Raw genomic sequence first — 20,013 nt, 5'->3', positions numbered from 1 at the left:
CTCAGTGTGTGTGTGAATGTGTGTGGGGGAGTAGTGTGTGTGCAATTCCATGTGTAAGAGAAATGTTCCTTTTGGCAACTAGTACAACACAACACATGCTGCATATTCCACTGTCTAAACACTGATGATGTCAGCACCCTATAAGTACAGCAGGAGAAAGCAAGCCTCCCAGTAATGCAAATAGCACACTCTGCTACTGCATCTCTCACAAGTGTCATAACATAGTTAGGTAGGGGTTTGAATCCTGCAAGTGCTCAGTGTGTGTGACTGTGTGGTGGGGGGAGTAGTGTGTGTGTAATTCCATGTGTAAGAGAAATGTCCCTTTTGGCAACTAGTACAACACAACACATGCTGCATATTCCACTGTCTAAACACTGATGATGTCAGCACCCTATAAGTACAGCAGGAGGAAGCAAGCCTCCCAGTAATGCAAATAGCACACTCTGCTACTGCGTCTCACAAGTGACATAACATAGTTAGGTAGGGGTTTGTATCCTACAAACGCCATGTGTGTTTTGTCACACAGTTTGTCCATGTGTGTGGGGTGTTGTTCCCAATATTGCACGACATACATTATATCAGTAATGTCAATGCACACATGATGTATGTGTGTGCCACCTACACATATGTACCTGTGAACTTCAATAGTTCCCATGTCCGAAGCCTGCCTCATGTGAATACATGGAATATGCATTAGACAACTGTATGACTGTGGTGTTCTGTGCAGGGGCTGCATGTGGTATGTGAATATACAGTGTGAGTTGTAGATGGTGTCATCCCACCAGCGAGGGATACACGACTGGTCTGGAGCATATAGTCCACATGTTGGTGATGAACAGGTGCAGCATGTTGTCACCTCTTGTGGGAGTGGTAACAAGTTGTTCCATAGCAATGCAGGGAATGAATGCTAAGAACCCTTCAGATAGGGTCTTGGAGCTAGAGTAATGCTCACACTCTATGTTTGGGTAGTTGCAGTCCACCCATATAATGGTGTTTGTAGAGACCGTCATATTCCCAGTGTTGTCAGGAAGGCCAAGTGGGTTTCCTGGGTATGGGAGGGTGGTGTGTGCCAGGCTATGAACCTGAAGGCAGTCTAACCCACTGTTAGTTGCACATGGATAGGCTCTGATGCTTTGTGCTGTGCCACCAACCTGGGGTGTGTGTATCTGAGGTGCCTTTGGATACATCCCCCCTGTTCTGGTTTGGTGCATGTGTAGGTGACGACAAGCATGGTATGAGGTATGACCTGGCAGTGATGGTGTGCACCTGGGAGCCTTGTACCAGGAGTCTGTTACTGCATGGATATTGCTGTACCCCATGCTAAGGACAGTTTCCACTGCATGCATCTTGAGGTTTACACTGCTGCTGTTGAGTAGCATTACTATTAGTGTCCTATCCCGTGTGATACCTGTGTAGGTGGCTATGTAATGTCAGCCTTGCATACAAAGGCACTATGTGTGTAGCAACAGCCTCTGCCAATATACAATGGCCCATGGGTGACAGGTGCAAGCTGTCCCTAGCAAAGCAATGTGGCTTGTCCAGCATGTAATCCCACGCTGACAGGCATTGGATCCCCTTTGAATGTCACCGAAACATACGGTAATTGTAGAAACTGATCATCCTGTCTACATATTGTGGCAGCATTCTTGGTGAGGGTAAGATGCTACTCAAGGTCAGGGTCATACCAGCCTGTGCCACAAGCTCAGAGAGCCCCTCTATGTCCCCTAACATGTAGTCCAGGGAGGTGCGTCACAGGTCATACACACTGGCACAGACAATGACTGAGTCATATTTCTACATGCCTTGGAGTGACCTGTATGCTTGTGTTATGTGGTGGATCATAGTGCCCGATGGGCATCTCAGCATGACCTTCACCTTGTTCAGCCTGGTGAGCAGGACCTCAGTGTACCTGACGATAGAGGTACCTCATACAACTGTAGCAGGTGTGTTGTCAAGCCGTATGGCCTGTGACTGTTTGGCACACAGGCTTTGTGAGCTATGTGTTGCACGTGCTCTGCTCTGGCTTAACGTTTGCTTGTGTGTCTGCTTTGCAGGTGTCAGCTGCTCAGGCAGGATGCTATTCTGAGAGTCCAAGAATGTACCTGTGTGTTTCTGTGTTTGGATTGCGGTCGTGGCAGGTCTATGTGAGACTGGTACTGTATTCACTGTAGTATCCCACTCCACCTGACAGGGTATGCCAGTACTGAGTTAAGAGAGCTTAGCCCCAGTTTGGCTATGTGGTTGCATCTCTCACATGTGTTGTAGGTGTATGGGAAGGGGACAGGGTTGTCTGTGTACATGAGGCAGCTGTAACATTGCCACATGACTCACAGATTCACCAACTGGACCAGAGAGTAGATTGACAGGTGACCTTTGCACATGCTACCATAGCATTGTGAATCCCATACTAAGTAACGACACATAGGGCCAATGGGGAACAAGGTACTCAAGGTGAGTATGTGAGGGTGTAGTGCTCCTGATTTGTTAGTGCTGGCATATATGAATGCTGTCTTGAGCAAATGCGAGGTAAGTCATATGCAATGTGTTACAGGCAACCTACATGCAAACAGGACAAACAGTGACGTTCTGTCAAGTGAGACATGGACATCAGTACAGTAAGCAATACAGATGTCACTAGGGATCCACAGAGGCACTGTAAATCTGCACTGCAGGTGGAATCAGTGTTTCAGGAACATAACAAGCAAACATGCATACAAACAAAGCTACAGTCAGCAGGCCTGTATGTAGACTATGCTACAACAAACAAGGTGTACGACTTCCAGTAGGTAACAGTGCATATATGCAGGCACTATAAGCCTGTACCCAGACATTCACAGGTCAGACGGGCTGGGTCCAGCCCCACCCCTACAAGTGTATAGACCATGTACCTTCGTAATGTTGAATAACTGGCCTGATACCCAAGTGCTCATACCTGTAATAATACACATTTCAAATAACAGACACTGAGCCCTCACTCAGCAGTTCCAGACTTAGTATGATGTATGCTACCTGTCCTGGCACCACAGTATCCTTGACATGTATGGAGACTCTCCCTCCTGTCATAGTTAGTTCTGTGTTTTGGTGCTGTCATGCATGGTATGAGGTGTGACCTTGTAGTGCTAGTGTGCTCTTGTGAGTCTTGAACCTGTTGTGTATTACTGCACAGATATCAACATCCTCAAACATCCTCATTGCAGAGTCGAGTGTGGACAGCATGCAACTCGCAGTTGACATGACCATCATTGAGTATCAATATGTACATTTTCGTATCCCCTGTGCTACCTATGTAGGTGGCCATCTCTTGACAGCCTCACCACCAGTATGCAAAGATGTGCAGACAGTACACTATGGTAATTACTATGGGTGTACAAAACAATACAATGACATTCATACTGTAACTGCATCAGGCATGCTGGGATATACCCACAATGATATCATTACACTGTACTGTTGTCAACATTATACTATTACAACACTTCTATGTAGTCACCCTGTGCATCAGCACCATGTTAACCTGTTCCTGCACCGATGTTACAGATTGCAGGAGGTGGCACAGTTTCATCATATGCACAGGGTGTGTACTTGGTATGCCTGAGTCTGCCACTGATACAACCAATTGACATGTCTGTGTGTGTGTGTTGGTGAGGGACAGCAGTACAAGATGGGGCAATGTTGATGCAGTGTGTGCGTGTATGCGGTAGCCCTAGGTGTTATCAATTTGCATGTGTGTATGCATGCACACAGTCCCACCTCATGGCTGCCATATACAGGTGTTTGTGGACAGCCACAGACTGTACCTGCCAGGTCATACAGATCACTGTCTGTGGCCACGGACATGGTACCTGTGCCTGGCAGGGGTGCTACGGACCATATCAGGTACTAAGCCAGACTGGGTACTGTCATCAGAAGCAGGTGGTTGGTGACTGGAGACAGGTCCCTGTTGGGACTGTCCAGAGCCACGTGCACGTGGTCTCCTGGGGCGGTCTGATGACAGCACAGACCCAGCATTGCTGGGGCTGCTGCTGGCACTATGTGAGCGGCCGCGGGCCTGTTGTCATCCGCGATGGCTGCCAGCTGCTGCTGTTGCTGGCATACAGCCACGTCGATGCCTCAACCATCCACCATTGCCCTGGCTCATGGACATGTAGTTGTGGAACAGATCTAATGTGTCCCCCCAACGTCTGTCAATGACCTCGGTGAAGTTACGGATGGCAGCCGCAACATCACGCATACTGTCACTCATAGCTGTGCGACATGCTCTCAGCTCCCTCAGACCCTGTCTGGTGTACCGTTCCATACGTGACTGTGCCTGCATTACAGCCCGAAACATAGCTGAGGTTGAAAGACCTCTGTGGGCACGTCTGACAGGGTGGTACGCCCACGGATGCTCCCACGAGAACCCCTGGACGTCTGCCTGTGTGGTACCATGTCAGGACCCTGGCCATGGCTGCTGTGTGGGGATGCATGTGCCACCGATACCACATTACCCTGGTCAATGCCCACTGTATCCTGTCCATCACCTAGGGACATTGGTGACAAAGGATGTATTGGCAGGATGACTGTGCGCATTGATGGGGTCGACAGCTGTGTACTGTCAATTGGCTGACCAATGACGGACCCTGGCACACCTCCCTGTGCCATTACACAGGTATCATCATTATCACTATCCACAGCAGCTGATTCAGGTTCCCTGCTGCACAACACCAGAGCAGCACCAGAACCTGTGGGAGTAAGACAGGAAACACAGTTTACAATGTGTACACAATGTCACCACTGATACACACATGCACACATGGGCACATGCACACATGCACACATGCACACATGCACACATGGGCACATGCACATGCACACATGCACACATGCACACATGCACACATGCACACATGGGCACATGGGCACATGCACACATGCACACATGGGCACATGGGCACATGCACACATGGGCACATGCACACATGCACACATGCACACATGCACACATGGGCACATGCACACATGCACACATGCACACATGGGCACATGCACACATGCACACATGGGCACATGCACACATGCACACATGCACACTCCTCAGTATATGAGATATCAACACACAGACACAAACACACCTGCAATCAAACACATAGCACTACTGCTTCAGCCTATTATTACTATTAGTATCAAGAGTATTGAAGGTAATGTTATTACACACTCACCAGCATGGATAGGCTGCCTTGCTGTTACACCAGAGGGACCTGCAGAAATGAGACATTTATTGTCAGTGGGCACAACTGTGCCATTGATACTGTGAGTATGATACAGTTCAGTAGTGCAACAGTTAGCTTCCACAGGTCTACTGCTGATATTGAGAATATCACTCTTGCACAATAATTACCAAGATTACAGCTACAAACCGAGGACACACCTCACACATGCATAACCTAACAGTGTACAGAACGGTCAACTATACACATGGCATGTTACCTGCATGCTCCGTGTCCTGCTGCTGGGTGGCTCCAGCCTCCATCATTACACATGTATGCTGCTGCTGTTGCTGTTGGGCTGGAGCCACAACACTTAGGAGTAGTCCCTCCAGTCTGGTGAGGGGGGGATGTCTAGCCACCCCACCACCTGTGGCAAGCTGCTGCCTGTGGATATCCGATGCACGCTGATGGACATTTCTAATTAAATCACTGCAGTGATGGCGTACCTGCTCATATGTCCGGTTATGTGTGCCTATGTCATTTACCCGACGGACCAGGTCTTGCCACAGTGCAGCCCTCTCCTGCTGGTTCTGGCTGGTGCGGAAAAGAGTATTGCGAAATCCCGCACCAGGCTCTGGTGTATCTCTTCCTCCTCCGCAGCGGAGTACACAGGGTTTCGCTGGTGAACCATAGCCCTGAAAAGGAGAAGGAAAATATGTCAGCAATATCTGTCAGCAAACTATGGCACACATAATACACATAATACTCGACTGTAGTGATATAACTTAACCACCATATATAGCATCTGTCTGTCTATTGGGGGATACACATGTAAATGACCAGATATCAGTGCTCATCCGACAACTGTGCAACAGTACCTGGCACACTCCATACGACAGACTAGTATACTGCAGCAGTCAGCACACTGGTTCAGGTCCAATGCACAACCTCACACTGGGGGTTGTATCAAGGTACTGTATGGGGAACATTATCAACCCATGCACTGCATGCAATGCACGTTACATATTTCACTGGTAATGCACACTACTCTTACTTGCCATAACCCTACCTACACCACAGTGACATACAGGGTAACACAGCACAACATATGGCAATGTAGTATGTGTTGATCGCAATACCTCACACATCTGTCTCTGGCCTCACACCAAGGACACACACTACCATGACAGACAGACAGTCATGGTGAGCAATCACACCAGTACATAACATGCACCCAGTCACTGGCACACTCATTCCACCTCACATATTTGGTTTGCAATGTGTTCATGGGTGTGCATTGTGTCTTAGGTAGGTAGTATGCTTTTGGCCCTGGGCCTACAGCAGCATACTGTTATGCTACCCTGCCCCTTGTGACACATGTGTTATGATCGTACCTGCTCCTTACAAACAGTTACACAGGGTGACTCATATGGCATATTACCTATCTGCATAACATTCAGCAGGGGTATGTCTGACATCTACTCATGGGGAGCCTTGCTTCTTAATTCTGTGTGGTTTACTCCAGGGTATGTCGTATCTGTGGGTAGGGACCTGTACCTCCACCATGTGCTCTATACTGCAGTGACAAGGACGACAGACATAGGTAATTTGTGTTGTGGATGTTGGAGGTGTTACCATGGTTGTTGGACAACTGTCATGGGTGTGACCGAACTATGTATATCCAGCAGTGGTAACCTCTATGTAGGTAGTCTGTGTGCTCTGTGGTCTTGTCAGTCACTCTGCATAGGTAATGTGTTTGAGTGCATTGACACAGTTACTTGCGTATGTCTGTGTCCTTCTCCATATCTGTAGCTGTCATGGGAGGTACATACCGTGTAGGACATTGTGGGGTGTAGAGGGTACAGTGACCTACATGTCCATAGCTGACACACCATGTCCGCTGACACATTCCATGTACAGGTATTACAGGACTAGTGTGCCACTGTGTATATCAATGGGGAGCCTATTGTACACTTGTTGCCCCTGTTCCCCAGTGACACATGCAGTGGTGGGCAGGCATGCACATATGTGGTGGTTACTGGTGTCAGTGTTTTGGAATGGGGTATGGTACTCCAGTATCCACACTGGTGTTCACTCCATGCCTTTGTCACCAGGCACCTGTTGCAATACATCTGCACACATGTGCCTCACTCAGTATATATATATATATATATATATATATATATATATATATATATATATATATATATATATATATATATATGTATATATATATATATATATATATATATATATATATATATATATATATATATATAAATATATTTTATATATATATATATATATATATATATATATATATATATATATATATATATATATATATATGTATATATAGATATAGATATATACATATAGATGTGGGGAGAGAGGGGAAGAGAGAGAGAGAGACAGAGGGAGAGTGAGAGTGAGAGGGGGTGGGACAGAGAGAGAGAGATAGTCATATACAGACATATCTGTTGTCAGTCAGATCTGTCTGTATATGTATATGTATCTACATATATCTATATATGTATGTGTGTATTACATATATCTGTGCATACATATTCTATCAATCTCGATGTCTGTGCAGTAAGTGGAACCTGGTTCAAGGCTCCTGAGAGCACACCAGCGGTACCAGGCTATACCTCGTATCATGCTTTTGGCCCCAAAACTCGGGCCAAAACAAAAAGGGAGGGGGAGTCCATATTCATGAAGGACACCCACACCTCCAGGTTAGTGGCAACACATGAAGCATCAGAGACCATCCAGGTGCAAATAACCATAGGCAAACCTGCTATACAACTGGTAGCATGTTACAGACCACCCTCCCAATCTCAGGAACCACAGTCAGCCTTCCTGAAGACATTGGAGGATATGAATGTCCCACCACACACCATCATATTGGGAGACTTCAACTACCCTAACATACACTGGGTGCATTATTCTAGCCCAAACACCCTAGCCCAAAGGTTCCCGGAATTCACTAAGTCAAATGCAATGGAACAGCTAGTCACCTCTCCCACAAGGAGATAATATACTAGACCTGATCATCACAAACATGGGGACAATGTGCTACACCGGAAGTATACCCCTCACTAGTCACATCTGACCACAAACTAATCACCCTGGATATACATATCCCACCTCCCCCACAACACAAAAGACTACAGTGAGAAACCTCTCAAATGCCGACTTTACACTTCTTAAAACTGAGTTGGTATCCTTTAAGCCCACTGGGCCAGTGGAAACCACATCCCACAATGCAGACTCCTTCACAAATGCTTTCTACGGACATCTCCAAGAATGCATGGATCATGCAATCCCAAATAAAACCAAGACCCTCTCCACCAAGGGCAGGCGTCCTGTCTGGTGGACCCCAGCCATGAACAAATTGTATAACAAAAGAAGGTAGCTACTGCACGACAGAGCAGAATTCCATAAAGATAAGGCATCTCTGATCAGCACTAGTAGAAAGCTACATTCTCTCATACAAACATGCAAGGCCAACATTGAGAGGAAAATCGCTATGGACACTACAGATAACCACAAGGCCTTCTTCTGCTATGTTAGACACCTGGGTGGAAACCCTCAGATATGTTCAGAGTTAGTTCACAGTGACAAAAACTACACTGAACACACAGATATTGCCAACATTCTGGCAGACAGGTTCAGTGCAGATTTCTCCCCTCCCTCACCCCCAAATGAGGAATTACTTATCCCAGCTGACTGTAACCTCCCTGTCATCTCAGATGTCCAGCTGAGAACCGCCCTCAGCAAAGCTATAAACACAGCATCAATGGGACCCGACGGTATCGCAGGTTGCGTGCTACGTGAACTCCAAGAGGAGCTAAACCCGCACATAAAATGCTATTTAACCATAGCCTTACTACAGCATATGTACCTGGACACTGGCATACAGCAACAGTAGTCCCACTCCACAAAGGAGGCACCTCTACAGACCCTGGTAACTACCGCCCCATAAGCTTAACCAGCCTGGTCTGCAACGCTATGGAAAGAATCATTATGGAACTCATACACAGAGACATTGGGGACTTACAGACACTTGATCCCACCCAGTTCAGCTTTGTAGAGGGCAGATCCTGCCTTTTGAACCTGGTTGACCTTTTCAAAACAGTCACTAGAGCCATTGACGAGGGCACAGCAGTCCATACAGCCTACCTGGACTTGGCTAAAGCTTTCGACACAATACCCCACTCTGGCATCATAGACATGCTCAACAGCTTAAATGTAAATCCATATGTCACAAGATGGGTTGCAAACCGGCTAACGGATAGAAACCCTAAAGTCAAAATCACTGGTGCCATGTCAGACTCAGAGCCAGTCACAAGTGGTGTCCCACAGGGCTCTGTCCTGGGACCCCTCATGTTCGGCATTTATTTCTCAGATGTGGAAGCAAACATGGGAGGGTAGTGGCTGACAATGTTCAAAGATGACTGCATACTAGGCGCCATAGTCGATACACCAGCTGACACATACATCCTACAGAAAGGCCTCACTGAAACCGACAACTGGTGCCGGAGTCATGGCCTTAAACTGCATGCCAAATAATGTATAGTCATACCCTTTGGGAAAGACAAGGTACCCACATATTATCACATAGACAGTAACCCACTGAGTACAGACAAAGTAATCAGAGACCTGGGGACACAAATCGATACTGACCTCTCATTTGACACCCACGTTGCCAAAGTGGTTGGATAGACTTCCTACCTTGCCCACCTTATCATGAAGGGATTCACATCCAGATCAAAGGAGGTCATTGTACCCCTATACTCCTCCCTTATCAGGCCCATGACTGTGTACTATGCCCCATTTGGTATGTACCTCACCTGGCACTTGCAACAGCTAGGGGGACCCCATAAGTACCTCACCAGGAGGATCAAGGGTCTCCAACAAATGTCATATGCTGCCAGACTAAAGAAACTCCAGCTCTATTCCATAGCATACCGCCTACTTAGAGGTGATCTGTGCCTGACGTACAAGGCCATGTCCAATCAGGAATTGATGGACATGTTCCACCTCGTAAAATCCAAATCCATCAGAACCACAAGAGCTACAGATTTAAACCTCAGCACAAATATGAATAGGACATGCTGTAGGGACAGATCCATAACTCAGAGGCTTCCCATACTGTGGAACAGGATCCCAGTTCATGTTAGGCAGAGACCCTCACTGACTCTCTTCATGTGAATTCTTGACGAGTGGATGGGAGATCATAGGTTTACACCAGGGGTCATCTCTGTGTCACTACTAGACAGAGGCACAGTAAACTAATGCTATTATGTAAGGGGGTCTTCACTGTGTCACTACTATACAGAGGCAATTTTCTAAATCTATTCTGTACACTGTCTGCAGATAGCCTAGTACTAAACTATGACACTGTGAAACTATATATGTCTATGTATTTCTACATCCCTCTCTATCTATGTATACACATATGCATATATATATATATATATATATATATATATATATATATATATATATATATATATATATATATATATATACATACATATCTCGATATACATATATATATATATATATATATATATATATATATATATATATATATACTCCTTTTAGTTCCACATATGTATACACACAGTAACGTACTGATGAACATCCATTACTGTACAACCTACTTGTACATTGCACTACAACCTACATTGCTATGTGCACATAGCTACCTTCACATACATATGTATGTAGAGCCTTCAGTGACAGTTGCAGTATGTCCCCGGCCCTATGCACATCTTCATATACATAGATACAGACCAATAACACATCTGGAGGGTTCACAGTATGTAGACTATTATACTAGTACTTTACATTACCTGTGTTTGTTGCAGCTGTTTGCGTAGGCTTGCAGTTACTTGGCCTGCTGTCAACCTCTTTGTTTTGTTGTTACTGTTTTTTTTAATTTTTTTATTTCTTTCTTTCTCTTTCTCTTTCTTTCTCTCTCTCTCTCTCTCTCTGTCTCTACCTCCAGAGGGTGCAATGAAAGTATTGCATGTGTGGACTGGGAGTACAGGATGCTTTTGTAGGTATCTGCACATGTCCATGTGATGGCCTCTGCACCAATTGTTAGCCAGCATTTACTAATTGCATGCAGCCTGTTGTGTAGTGATTGCAGTTCTCACTGTGATTTCAGGACAGTGCTATAAAAAGGTCTGTTAGGTAGGCATAGCCCTTTCAGATTATCAGGGTGGGGACCATGCTGGTTTGCTGTGGACACTGTTCTGTGAGTGTAAGGGTTGGTATGTCTCTCATATTTCAGGCTGTGTTGTAGACACTGCAATGCATGTTGTTCTGTAAGCTGAGTATTCCTTCCTCCAGTGTCCTCTTCTCCGTGTGTATGTAAACTGACACCTATGACTAGTAATACTGTGTATATGGGTGTGTGTGCTTTCCTGTGGGGATTGTGGTGTAACTGGTATATAGCAGTGGCTCTTGCAATCTGTTGCTATGGCTTCAATATTTGCCCTTTACATTCACTCCTTGTATGCCTGCTAGGTGTCTTTCCTGTAATGTGTTGCTATGGCTTTCCTATTTTCCATTTACATTCACAGCTTGTAATGCTTGCTATATCTGTTTGGGCAGCAATTCCCTATGTGTTTGTTGTGGTAGGGTGTTACTGCATGCAGTGTGGTCTGGCCATGGTGTGGGCCTTGACACTTACAAGGGTATTTGATCATGCTGCTGAGCAGGCCTCAGATACTCTCAGGTGCATCTTTTATCAGCCTCATGGAATGGTACATATCAGTGGGATACTCCAATGAAATATTCTGATATTCTGCAGTTGTGACTGTGGGTTATTTCGAGCATATGTATTACTACACCATTTGTGACGTGCAAGTGGTGCATACTTTCAGTAATTCATAGTTACCATTGCATGTGTAGTTACACCTTTCTGCCTACTGTTAGTACATTTCACAGGGTGTCAGTGGGGCACAGTTGACATTTGTTTTCACATCAGGGACATCCCTGTAACTCAGTCACAGTTGCTATGTCTGGGCTCTTAACTATTCAACTATGGCAGTGTTTATCCTGCTCTGAGTATGTGTGTGGCTTGCCAGATGCTACTGTGACATTATTACCTACTAGCTACCAACTAGCATGGCTGTTTCTCATCACACAGTACTATTTTACAAATCCACTAGATTTGACAGTAAATATACATGACATGCTTTGTGTACTAGACTTGCTATATTCCCTTTACATTAATTCCTACTATTTTATGATATATTTCTTTCAGCACAATGTTCTTGTATAGCAGTCATGGCTTAGTGGTAAGTCATGCAGACTAGTGTTTCCAAGGTCCTGGGTTCGAGACTGACAGAGGTATTTTATTTTGCTGCTGAGAAAACTACAGGCCTTGTCATTCAGAGTGACTAAGGCACTTTTAAGCAGTTGTAAGCGGGTTAGCACTGGTTTGCGCGGAGGTCACGCATGCGCACTGCCGCTTAGCTTCATGCACACATGCTTAGCTAAGCGCACAGAAGCGCACTCCCGCTTACTACTGCTTAAAAGTGCTTACTCTCGCGCACACCCGCGCTATTTTCTTTTAAAGAAAAGAAAATGGGGAGATAGGAAAGTGGTGAAAAAGGGGGCACAAAGAGGGTAGGACAGTAGGAAAACAAGCTCGGGTTTTGCAGGAGGGATGTAGGAAAGGCCCATAGCTGCCCATTTCTTCATCAGCAACAGCTGTGCATATGTTTGTAATTTGGTGTGAAATTTGAAACCTTCCACCCCTGAGAGAGGTGTGAGGACAACAATATTTGTTGTACAGCCAATTGTAATTGCCAGTTTACATGTCCAGCAGACATGTGTGCAAAATGGGCAGCTATGTATGGGGCGTAATTTTTTTGTGGGTACAGAGTGCCCTTTTTTTTTCAGGTGAGAGTGGTATGTCAGGTACAGGAAGTCGGTATAGCTGGGGAGGTAGGTAGGGGAGGTTAACAGACAAGACAAACAAGACGCATACAGGGGTGGTGTATGACACATGTGGGGGTTACACAATTGACAGGGATGGATGTTTGGATATCTCGAGCCCATGAGCCCACAGATGGCAACAGTGGAACTGAGATCCCCACCCATGGGCAGTTGCCACTGTGCCTTCACTGCCCAGGATGGGGCTGTGCTGGGGGCTGTGTAGGATGGGCAGCAGGCACGCCCATGAGTTGTGCCACCCATGCCTCAAGCTGGCGTAGGGGCCCAAGCACAGCGTGCCTGATCTCCCTACGCACCACAGTCCGGACACTACGGAGGGTGAGTGGATGTTCTCCTCCTGCCACGCTTGCAGAGGGGGTACGAGCCCCATCCCCTGCAGCACTTCCACCCGCAGGTGGCACAGGGCCACTGGAGGAGGGTCCGGCCTGGGCACTACTGCCAGGTGCACTCGCCAGCTGAGGTGGGAGAGGTGGGTCCGCTGGAACCCGCCTTCCCTGTCGTCCTATGTTTTGCATTATTTAATGACAGTTTGGGTTAGTAACATGCAATACCATTCACAATTAGTTGTAACAGCATGCATTAGTATTCCCATTAACCAAACACCCATAAATTCAAGCCATTGAACAGCAAGCATAACACATGCATAATTTGAACAACAATACACAATCCAACAACATGCAGGGTTGATTGATGGCAACAGGCCATCAGGTTTGGATGTATGAACAGGGCACATGCATCAACGTACATGCAAATATGTATGAACCAACAGGACAATTGTCCAGGGGAGTTAATTGTGAATACACATACCCATTTCACGTGGAATGGATTATTTGTGGTTATAGGGTAGGGTGAAGAAATATTTCATTAACAACTTCAAATACCTATACATATGCTGTACATTTCTACTAGCTGCAGATATATACACACTACAGGTCTGACTACAGTTTCCTATGTGTAAACTTATGCATGTTGGTGATAGGAATGTTACTGCTACATCAATATACATTTCATTTTTATTCATACACATTCATATCTGGCTCTGTTCAGCTACAGCATCCTGCTACATTTGCTTTATATGGCTCTAGACAACTGTGGATGTTTGGTATTTCATACAACCATACTATCTGCATATTGCAAACTGAGAGCAACATATCCAAATTGTGGGACACACATTCCAGCTTCAGTACTTTATTCCACACATTTCGCTGTTTGGTTGTGCCTGTCACATTCATTTCATTCTGTACTGACTGCAGTATACTTTATTCAGGAGTTATTACAACTTTATTGGTGGATTCATACCTCTTTCTCACACTCTCACTTGTTTTATTTTTACAATTCAGGATGGTACTTAATTCTAGGCTTTATTGACATGTTTTACTTGGTTATAACAATCCTTTCCAACAGTCTCACTTGTGTCATGTTTCAGAATTTAAACGGGGTATATTTCACACATGTGTTTTACTCAGCTTGTGTAGCTGTAATTTTCAGCCTGCTGCAGGTTATGTACTATTATATTACAGGTGGAACATCTTTATTTCAGACTTGTTTCATTTTTATTTTTGGATTACAGGCTGCATCACACTTATGTAATCACACAGTACTAGCAGAATCTCTCTTACACTGTTTACTTGCACTTTATATTAATAGGTGACTACACTGCACTCTTTTGCAAGCTGTCATACTTATATTTTTTAACAGTTACAGGGAGAGAATTACTAACCTGCCTGGTGGCGCAACCACACAAGCCTATCGGCATAGGCTCGACGATTCACAGAACGGACACCTGCAGCTGCAATATAAATGAAGTAATATTGGAATACACATCTCCATAATATCAGCTAGGTTAACTTTCTACATAAATAATTACATGTAACTTACTCAGTAGTGGGGCGTTGGGCATTTGCCGGGCCTCCTGGATCCAACGGTTCAGTTGGTCCTGCTTCCATCGCTTCAGGTCCGCATGGTGGTGACGGACCTGTTCACCAGTCCTTGGTATTCCTGTGGCACTGGTGAGATCATGTGCCAACCGGTCCCACGCCTCAGCCTTGTATGCTCCCCACAGGACCTGGCCCTGCATGAGTTGGGCCTCATGATCATGGACGAGGAGCCAAACCATATATTTGGACTCCTCAATGCCCCACCTCTGTGCTCGGAAGCAACTACCCTCTCCTACACCTGCCATCCTGACTGCAAATCGGTTCCACAATCAGTTATGCTGTGTATTCCCGCCTATGGGGCTTATATATGCCGTTTTTCCCGCACTTATCTGTGATTGGCCATTTTGGAAATGTATCAGCTTCACAAAACCTGCTTTGTCATGCTTCTCTTTCCATTCATTCCTATATATATGCTATTACTGCATTTCTAAGAGCAACTGTCATGGCTTAGTGGTTCAGTACTTTGACTATGGTGCATGGTATCCTGAGTTCGAGCCTGGCCATTGCTTTTTATATTTTATGACTGTCTACACAGGCTAGAAGGTGTGTCTGTGTAAAGGCAGTTTTGATACAGCTTGCTCAACGTTGCCCGTCGGTTAGCTTGTTGGCGCGGTGCGCAGCTCCGCGCAAATGGGTCACGCTGGTTTACGCATTGTTTGGCTGTCAGCATGCATATTACACTCAGCTCAGCTATGGGCACACAGTTTCAGCATGTTAGAACTCTGCTCAACCCCGGGCACTCATTTTACACCTGTTAAACCACTGCTCACCTACGGGCACTCATTTTACACCTGTTAAACCACTGCTCACCTACGGGCAGATATACTCAGCTTGTTAGAGTGTAGCTCAGCTATGGGCACTTCTGACATTTGTTTTTTTTTTTCACACATTTCTTCATAATACATGGCCCATTTCATTACATTTTACATAAAAATAATTTTATACATGTACATATATGTCAGGGAATTGTTTTGTGCTTATTTCACTAGGAATAAAAATTGATGTTGTGGGGGCTCGAACCATGACTGCCTCCTCTTCAGCCGACGTCTCTACCGCTACGCTATTGCTTCTTGGCTTACTTTGCATATTTAGATCTTATATGCTTTTCCACTGACTGCTAACTGTGGCTTAGCGATGGGCACGCCCGCGCAAATGAGCGCACTCACGGGCAAACATCTTTAAAACTTATAAAAAAATATAACATGTTCATTTTTACATTTTATGTTTATAGTCTGTGGGGGCATGTGTTGTGTTGTGTTTATTGACATTTACGCGGACTCTGTCATGGGGGTTTACTTTCGGGACTGTTACTCTTCTGGGGGCGTGTCCGTTTGCAGGGCTCGCCCTACGGACACGCCCCCTACTTTCTTACACGGACCGTGTTAGCCTTGGGTGTGAGTCAGCATGCCCTCATGAATATGCATGGCATGCTGACATCACACCATTTAACTGCAGCCTCTGTGTACGCCTTGTAACTCTTACACAGAGGCTTTGTGAATCCTGCCCATGCACACATTAACAGGACATGTGAACGATTTGGTTTGGTAACAAGCAGTGCTAAACTGCATTCAGTAAAAATGCTTTATAAGACTTGTCAGTGCCAATAAATGAAATTCATACTGAATATGAGAAATGTAAGGAAATGAAGCATTTAATGGGCCATCGCTTTGATAATCCTCAGAGCTCCTAACAAGACATGGATGAAGCTTTCTGCAAGATGGTGGCAATGAAAGTATCCACATACAAGATACAATCAGCAACACAAATATGGGGAAAGAGGTAGACGACAAATCCATGGTGGAAGAGTGACTGTCCTTTTTTCATAAATCAAGACGAACTAGGCACTGCAATTGCAACAGTGTCTAATGGCATGGATCCTCATCTCATTCATCAGGCAATATGAAGAACAAGAGCTTAAGTGACAGGCTGAAAAGTACCACCTAGCTTTAGTTGGTTTACCTCTGTACGACACAGATTTTGGAACCTGATATCTAGATTAGGGTGAACTCTATTACTTTGGTGTTAACAAGCCACTGTCTGATGTTATGTGGCTGGAGTTTTTGTCAATAAGTTACTATGTTCCCTCCGTGCTACTGTAAGTTGCAGAAAAGAAAATTGTATATGCTGTTCTTACATATGCACCAAAGAACTGTTTGAATGCTGCTCTTGTGGAGACACTGGTATTGGTGCTTGTCAGGGTATGACGTACTGACTGCATATCTACATGTAGACTTAAATGCATAGATGCAGAATCAAAGATGGAGATACATTGAGGAGCATGACTTGCAAATATCACTTGCATGATTTGAACCTGAGTTAACTGCAATTGGATCACTGTTGTACACAGATCGTTCATAATGAAATGTGCTTTGTACAAGAGCTCCATGGGCTGAGGGATGATAACTGCCTTTGTAGTCATATGATAAGACAAGAGGCCATATGTTCTTAACTGCAGACCATTAAGGTGCTGGGCTGGCAAAGGACCATTACTTGATGGTGGATTTTGGTAAGAGGTCTAGAGTAATTGCTGCATAGACTCTGGAGATGTTGGCATGTATTGAGAATCTTTTGCAGCAGCATAGCTGATGGTCTTTTACATTATAAATTCAATGCTCACCCCTAGAATAGCTTCTCCCATAAAATTTAGGAAATGTTGGTAGTTCACATGGGTGCTGTTCATTACCTCATCTCATTAGTGGACATGACATGAAACGGTGCTCTAAACATCATTAGTACTTTTTGAGGTGGTAACTCTAGGTAGCAGTAATGGACAGCAGTTGCCATGGAATGTATCACATTTAGTAAAAGGGCCTTCAATGTCATGTGGTCCCATGATTTTGACAACAAATAAAAAAGAGGCCACTCTGTCCCAAGATGTGGCAGAACATGTGGCAGAAGACATCTGACATGTCTTCTGAGGCAGAAAACATGTCAGTTGCTGAAGCAAAAGGCAACATATCTGTGTGGAAATGGGGAATGAATATGATGGCCTCAAAGGGTTAGTGAGTCTGGAGCAGACCTTCTGGTAACTTGGGGGGGGGGTTGGCCTTGTTGTCTGGAGCAGAACATTCGGCAAATTGGCCAAATTGTTTTCATCTAGGATATAGAAATACTGAGCTTGTCTCAGGTCATTCTTAGGGGATGAAAGGATACTTTGTGGAATTTTAACTCCCACCATTTGAAGATGTGCTGTTAAAAACAACTAGAAACACCATACATTTATACACATGAGATACTGGAAATGAAACAGTTCAGTTTTGACAAGTTAGCATTAATGGGTTGAATATATCCAGTACTACTGCAGGGAGGTATATCTTATTTCCTTTGTGCTGTTAATGTCCTTTACAGTGTTATAAATATGGATGGGATATTACCTTTGCATCGTCAAACAGGTTGTTCCCATTTTCAAAAATGGGTCTGGAGGTTTCTTTCAAATTTTAGAGGAATAATGAAGCAAGCTTTCCTGTTGAATCCTATACCTGTACACTGAAATGGATTCATGAAGCATAGTAGGGGACCCATTCCAGCAATGGAACTCCGGATAAATTGTCTGTCCTTGCATGATTATTGGAGGAGTCTATAATGTGTATTGTAGAAGTGGAAGGTAAATAACCATGCATTCTACAATGCTTTGTGGGAGTTGCTTATAAAGAAGGATATCCCAGGTTCTTTGTTGTCATCTCGGTGGTTTCTTAATTTACAGACCAAGTGTTGTGTGCACATTATGTTTATAACATAGGATATGTTCATTGTGGCTCCAGGACTCTGCCAAGTTTTTGTTAAGTCTCCCCTTCTGCTCTTGATATTCATGGACTGTATTTAAAGATGCTGTTGTGTTCAGGCAAGTATCCAGTGTGCAGATGCAATGACTGCATATTTGTTGCTACAGAAAATGTTTTGTTCCTGGCCTTGTGATATGTTTTGTTTTCTAAGCAACAGATCAGGCGTATGTTTCAGTCTGGATAATGAATGCATCATTACACTACACAAGGTGAAAACAATCACAATATTTTCCCACAGTCATATGTGATGGTATTTTTGCTCTGTTCAGGGAATTTAAAAGGCCTGAATATTACTAAAACCTGCACCTGTCTAAGTCATAATCACTGTATAATGTAGAACGTATCACTTTAATTGGATGCCAGCCTAAAATGGTGTGTGATCTATAGTCTTTCAATGCTTTCATTAAAGATATTGCCGTGAATGCACATTGGGCCTCTACCACGTTAGTATGGCCATTTCTGACTGTACTTCATTACAAAGTCACAACCTATTTGCTGAAATGCCTGAATCTGCCTACTGCAGGGGCTGATAGCTTTAACTATTTAATGTCATGACTGTTAGCACACTTATAAATATTACAATAATAAAGGCATACATACATGTATCCATACATATGTACATACATATGGAAATAGTTGTTTTACAGCAGATAGATCTATTTACTGCCTGCTTTACATTCAGAACTGGTAGTAGCCTCATTTTCTATTGAATGTAGGATCTCTCCTTAATGTGCTGCTTTGAACAAATTAAGCTGCAATAGTACAATGCTTTAAAATAAACAGCATTTTATATCTGTTCTGGGAGACCTGTATGCATGCACTTAAGAAGAAGCAGCTAATATCTCTTATTCGAGAACTATCAATATTTTAAAGGTTTACCTTAAGAAGTATATCTGTTACAATCTCAGCCAGTTTATATGTTTTTTTACTTTAAAATGTTCTAACATTTGCCAGTGAAGGTGGTACACCTTTGTGATTGTGCAATGAAATGCTAACTTCCTGAAAGCAGAAGTTCCAAAGGAATAAAAAAACTGTCATAAGTCCAAATGAGTGAAAAAATCCTTCTTTCTTGTTTTTTGCAGGGGTGGGGCCAAGCCATTCTGTAGCCCTCCACACCACCCAGACTTATAT

The sequence above is a fragment of the Protopterus annectens genome, chromosome 4.part1 (assembly GCF_019279795.1).
Source record: "Protopterus annectens isolate FY-2018-M chromosome 4.part1, PAN1.0, whole genome shotgun sequence".
In the NCBI taxonomy this organism is placed as follows: domain Eukaryota; kingdom Metazoa; phylum Chordata; order Ceratodontiformes; family Protopteridae; genus Protopterus; species Protopterus annectens.
Note: the sequence above shows the minus strand (reverse complement) of the source record.